Source organism: Hippopotamus amphibius, chromosome 1 (assembly GCF_030028045.1).
Source record: "Hippopotamus amphibius kiboko isolate mHipAmp2 chromosome 1, mHipAmp2.hap2, whole genome shotgun sequence".
In the NCBI taxonomy this organism is placed as follows: domain Eukaryota; kingdom Metazoa; phylum Chordata; class Mammalia; order Artiodactyla; family Hippopotamidae; genus Hippopotamus; species Hippopotamus amphibius.
Window position 1 is genome coordinate 164,993,485 of NC_080186.1, and position 6,327 is coordinate 164,999,811.

The following is a 6,327-nucleotide window of genomic DNA, read 5'->3' on the forward strand; positions in this document are numbered from 1 at the left end:
CCCGCCCCCGGCCCCCGCCCCCGCCCCCGAGCGGCCACGCATGCGCGCAGCTCCGCTTTTCGCGGGAGGCCGGTGCGCGCGGGCTCACGCAGGGGTCCACCGGGCACCACCTTAAGTGGTGAGTGTGAGGTTTTCTGCCTGCCGCCTTCACCCAAATCGCTGTGACCACCTGCGCCATGAAACAGACGACCAGCCTCTCCGAATGGGAGTGAATTTGCAGGTCCAGTTTCTAGAAATTAACCTCCCTGTAAAGTGCACCCTTTATTAGTATACAGATACTTGAAACTTGAAATATCAAGTGTTAACAGCTCAGTGTTAAATATGTATATATCACCTCCTTGTCCTGTGCCACGTCTCATTCCCTGGGGATAACCACTGTTCATGTGGAAAGTACACAATTTGGTACATACACAAAAGTATCCAGTGAGAGGCAAGGATTTTATGACTCTCGCTTGTTAGTTTGAAAAAAATCTGAGATCAGATTACATATAATGTTCTGGAACATCTTTTGCTTATTACCTTATGGACACAGTCCTCTATCAACACACATAAATCCCTCTCTTACATGTTTGATTTGTTTTGGGGTTTTTTTTTTTTTTTTTTTACAAATAGCTTCATTGAAGTATAACTACAAAATAAACTGCACATACTTAAAATGTACAATTTGATAAGTTTGGACACATTGAAACTGCTGCTGCAATGAAGATAATGAACATATGCATGTCTCCCCAAATTTTCTTATGCCCTTCTGTGATCCCTCCTTCAACTCCTCCCCTGTCTTCTGACACTATAGATTAATTCGCATTTTCTAGAATTTTATGTAAATTGAATCATAGAGTGTGTGCTCTTTTTTGGTCTGGTTATTTGCACTCAGCATAATTGTTTTGAGAGCCATCCACGTTGTTGCATGTATCATAGTTCATTTCTTTTTATTGTTATGTAGTATTCCATTTTATGGCTATAACACGGTTTGTTTATACATTCACCTGATGATGGGCATTTGGGTTGTTTCTAGTTTTGGGCAATTATAAATAAAGCTGCTATGAACATTACTCTACACATCTTTGTACAGACATATGCTTTCATTTCTCTTGGGTGAACACCTAGTATGGAAGAGCTGCACTGTATGATAGGTGCATGTTTAACTTCTAAAAAAGACTGTCAATGTCTTTTCCAAACAGGCTATTTCATATTCCCACCAGAAGTGTATTACAGCTCCATCTCCTCTACGTCCTCACCCACACTTTCTAATATAATAGGTATCTAGAGGTATCACAGTGCAGTTTTAATTTACATTTCCCTAATGAATAATGCTGCTGAGCAATTTTTCATGTGCTTATATGCCATCTGTACAACTTCTTTGGTGATGTGTCTGTTAAAATCTTCTGCCTAACTTTAATTGGGTTGTCTGTTTTCTCATTGAACTTGGAGAATTCTTTATGTAGTCTGCACACAAATCCCCTATCAGATATGTGAATTATAACCATTTTTTTCCAGTCTATGACTTGTCTTTCTACACTCCTTTTGAAGGGGAGAAATTTTCATTTTGTTGAAGTTTAGTTTATCAATTTGATCTTCTATGGATCATGATGTCAAATCTAAGAAATCTTTGCCTAAGCTAAGTTCACAAGGATTTTCTCCTATATGGTTTATAATTTTAGATTTTACATGTAGATGTATGATTCACTTGAGTTAACTCTTGTATATGAATCAAAGTTCACTTTTTTTTGTATATGTATATCCAATCATTTCATTACTAGATTTTGAAGAGACCGTTGTTTTCTCCAGTGAATTGCCTCTGCATCTTTGTGGAAAATCAGTTATCCATGTATGTGTAGGTCTAGTTTTAGACTCTATTCTAATTGATATATTTGCCCATTTTTATGCCAATATCATACTGTCTTGATTTCTGTAACTTTATAATAATAATTTGAAATCAAGTAGCTTTAGCCCTCCAACTTATTCTTTTTCAAGGCTGTTTTGGCTATTCTATATTCTTTGCATTTCCATTTGCATTTTAGGTTCAACTTGTCAATATCTACAGAAAATCTTGCTGGGATCTTGCCAGAGATAGCCTTGAATCTAGAAATCAGTTTGGGAGGAACTGATATCTTAAAAATATTGTCTTCAAATTGATGAACACAATATATCACTCCACTTTTTTAGGTCTTCTTTAATTTCTCTCAGCAATGTTTGAGTTTTCATACAGGTCTTGCGAGCATTTTTTTCCCAGAGATATCCCTAGGTATTTTATAGTTTTTAAAATGCTGTTGTAAATAGTATTTCTTTTTATATTTTTAATTTCTAATTATTTGTTGCCAATATATAGAAATATAATTCATTTCTGTACATTGATCTTGTATCACAGATGCCCTTCATCGGGTTGAGAAAGCTCCCTTGTATTCCTACTTTGCTGACAGCTTTCTTCTTCTTTTTTTAATTAATAGAGGATGTTCAGTTTTGTCAAATGCTTTTTATGCATCTGTTGAGGTGGTCTGATGGTTTTCTTTTTTAGTTTGTTACAATGGTGAATTACATTATTCCTTTTTAAAGGTTAAACCAATCTTGAATTCCTGGGATAAACTTGACTTGGTCATAATTTATTACCTTTTTAATCTATTGTTAAATTCAGTTTGCTAAAATTTTGTTTAGAATTTCTGCATCTGTGTTCATAGGGGATACTGACTTGTAATTTTCTTTGCTTATAGTAGTCTTCTCAGATTTTGATATCAAGTGATGTTGGCCTCAGAGAAAAAGTTGGGAAGTACTTCCTCCTCTTCAGTATTCTGGAAGAGTTTGTATAAAAATGGGTTATTTATTCTTAAATGTTTGGTAGAATTTACCAGTGAAACCATCTGGACCTGGAGTTTATTTTGTGCGAAGGTTTTTATCTACAAATTCAATTACTTTCGTAGACATAGAGCTATTCATGTTATCTATTTCTTCTTGAGTGGGCTTTGGAAGTTTGCATTTTTAAAGAAATGTGTCCATTTCATCTAAGTTGTTAGACTGACTGGCATAATTTTGTTCACAATATTCTCTTATTATCCTTTTAATGTCTGTAGTATCTGTAATTATGTTACTTCTCTCATTCCTGATATTGGTAATTTATCTCTACACTCTTTTTTACTGGTTCAGTTGAGCTAAAGCATTATCAGTTTTATTGTTTTTCTCCAAGAACCAGCTTTTGGTTTCACTGATTTTCTGAATTGTTTTCTCTGTTTTGTATATCACTGATTGCTATTCTGATTGTTATTTCCTTTGTTTACTTTGGAACTTTGGAGTTTAATTTGATATACTTTTTCTAGTTTCTCAAGGTAGAAATGGAGTTGATTAGTTTTGAACTTTCCTTCTCTTCTAATATAGGCATTTAGTGCTATAAATTTCCCCCTAAGTACTGCTTTAATGGCATATCACAAATACCCAAGTTCAGGGAGTCCACTAAACTCAGCCTGAGTTCCCCCTTCCTGTATAGCAGTCTAGAAACTCTCTCAATGCAGTAAAATGGGGGCACTCATAGGGCTTCTGATGTCTTGTGTCTTGAAAGCTGTTGTTTCTAGTATTTTGTCTCCTCCCCACCTTTTTTTTTCCATAGAGGGTAAATCTTGTTCCTGTTTCTCTATCTTGGTTGGAATAGGAGGTCTCCCCCTCATATTTTGTAGTGGCTGAATGACAAGTTCCCCTTATAAGGAAATATCACAATTCCTTTAACTATTATACTATTGCTGAAATTTAACTTTTACTATTATGAAGATTATATGTCTTAGTCCACTTCTATAGATATTACTGAATAATAATCCTAGATATGGAATTATTTGTTCATCTACATTAGATTTTGACAGACATAGCCATATCTAAAATAATGTTGGGACTTCCCTGGTGGCGAAGTAGTTAAGAATCCTCCTGCCAATGCAGGGGACACAGGTGTGATCCCTGGTCTGGGAAGATCCCACATGTTGTGGAGCACAGGCTTAATTGTGGAGCAACTAAGCCTGTGTGCCACAACTACAGAGCCTGCATTCTAGAGCCCACAAGCCACAACTACTGAGCCCATGCACCACAAATACTGAAGCCCATGCTCCCTAGAGCCTGTGTGCCACGACTACTGAAGCCTGTGTACCTAGAGCCCGTGCTCCGTAGCAAGAGAAGCCACGGCACTGAGAAGCCCATACGCTGCAATGGAGAGTAGCCCCCGTTCGCCACAACTAGAGAAAGCCCATGTGCAGCAATGAAGACCCAATACAACCAATAAATAAATAAATAAATAAATAAAATAAAAACAAAAGCTTTAATAAAATAAAATATTACAAAATAATGTTGGACAGACAATTGTGATATACTTCATTTCAAACTAGGGAGCACAGAATTATGCCAGTATTAGTTTTTGAAAGAGCATCTCTGTATAGTCCTTTTGTAGGGAGTGTCATTGTCATGCTATGAGCAAATAGTGATTCTGGTGGTTTGAATCAGGATAGTCTAGGTTATGCTTCAGTAACAAAAATTGCAAATCACAATGATTTAACACAACAATGATTTAATTCTCAGTCATGCTATGTTTCTCTCATAACTCAGCTGGGAGTTCTAGTCCACGTTATCTTCATTCTGGGACCAAGGATGATGGAACAGCTGCTATCTAGAAAGTTATGAGTCTTGTGGAAGAGGGGAAGAGACAGTGGGATGTATACATTATATCTTAATGCATCTAACCACATGTCAATTCTGTTTTCATTTCATTGGTCAATGCTACTCAAAATGGCCACACTCAAATTCAGGTGGGTGAGAAAGCACAATTCTATCACATATCCATAATAGAAAGAAAAACCTGAGATATTTGGGAACAGTGATAATGACTGTCACATTAGTAAAATTGTGTAACCAAAATGTCACCAAAAATATTTTCAAGGATAAAAGAATGTCTCACTTTGGGGGGTTTTCAAGTTCAGGAAAGACTGCAGTCACTTCTGATACCAACTACAGATATCAGAGATCCCCAAGACCATCTTGCTTCTGACACCATTCAGGAGGTCCTCAAGACCACCCTCAGACGGATAATTTGCTATAAAGACTCACAGAACTCACTGAAAGTGGCTATACTCATGGTTATGGTTAACTTCAGTGAAAGGATATAGATCAAATCAGCCAAGGGAAGAGATGCATGGGGCAAAGTCCAGGAGAGTTCCACATGCAAGCTACCAGTAGTCATCTCCCAGTGGAGTCATAGACAGCACTAAATTCTCATGGCAACAATGGATGGCAATATGCATGGGGTATTACCATCCAGGGAAGCTCACCTGAGCCTTGGTGTCCAGAGTTTTTATTGGGGTTTGGTCACATAGACATGGTTGACTGCCTGTGTAACTGATTACTCTCCAGCCCCTCCAGAGGTAGAGACCCAAAGCCCTCACCATAAGTCACATTGTTAGACTGTTTGGTGTGGCCCAAAGCCCCAGGTAAACAAAGATATTCTTATCAGGCAGAACATTCCAAGGACTTAGAGATCACATTGTGGGAGCTGAGGCTGAAGACCAGACCTCTTTTCAGGTAAGGATAATTCTGTACTGCACAGAGATTAAATCATATTTGATTCAACATCATTTCAGAACTCTACAATTAAATTGTCTCTGTATCCTATTGGAAAGAAAAATACATTTGAATTATATTGGTAATATTTGCTACTGAATATAAAGTCTTTATTTTTAGTAGCATGATGGGAAAAAACAATGTCACATTTGCTAAACACATTACCTACATAAACAGTCCCTCCAAGAGTTGTTTTTGTTATAGTTTGTCCCAATTGAACCCTAAAATAAATATAATCATGCTCTGAAGATCTATCCTGGCTTCCTTTTTTTTTTTTTTTTAATTTTACTTATTTATTTATTATTTGGGGGGGGGTACACCAAGTTCAATCATCTGTTTTTATACACATATCCCCGTATTAAAAATATGGAATGCTTCACGAATTTGCGTGTCATCCTTGCACAGGGGCCATGCTAATCTTCTCTGTATCGTTCCAATTTTAGTATATGTGCTGCCGAAGTGAGCACCTGGCTTCCTTTTAAGAATTTGGTTTTTAATATTTAAAAAGATACATAAGCTATTTTCTAAATAGGTTAAGACCTTTTGCTTTCACTTCATATTCCTTTAGATTAAGCTTTCCCCAAAGGAAATTAGTAAAGGTAAAATTGGTAAAGTAAAAATTAAGGCTTTTCATTTTAAAATCAGAAATGCCAGCCAGTGTGTCATTAAATGTAGAAGTTGCTGCTGTTTTTACTGTATTCAAACACAGTATGAAGACCCTGTAAAAAGAGGGAATTGTGAAATGAG

The 6,327-nt window shown here is 36.7% G+C and overlaps 1 non-coding gene across 1 annotated transcript; it reads right to left on the reverse strand.

Annotated features, from left to right (window-relative positions):
• Window positions 1–5,940: 5,940 nt before the first annotated feature.
• LOC130842329 (U6 spliceosomal RNA) lies at window positions 5,941–6,047 on the reverse strand. The gene has a single exon (XR_009050405.1). It is a non-coding gene; the product is annotated as a U6 spliceosomal RNA (small nuclear RNA).
• Between the last annotated feature and the right edge of the window lie 280 nt (window positions 6,048–6,327).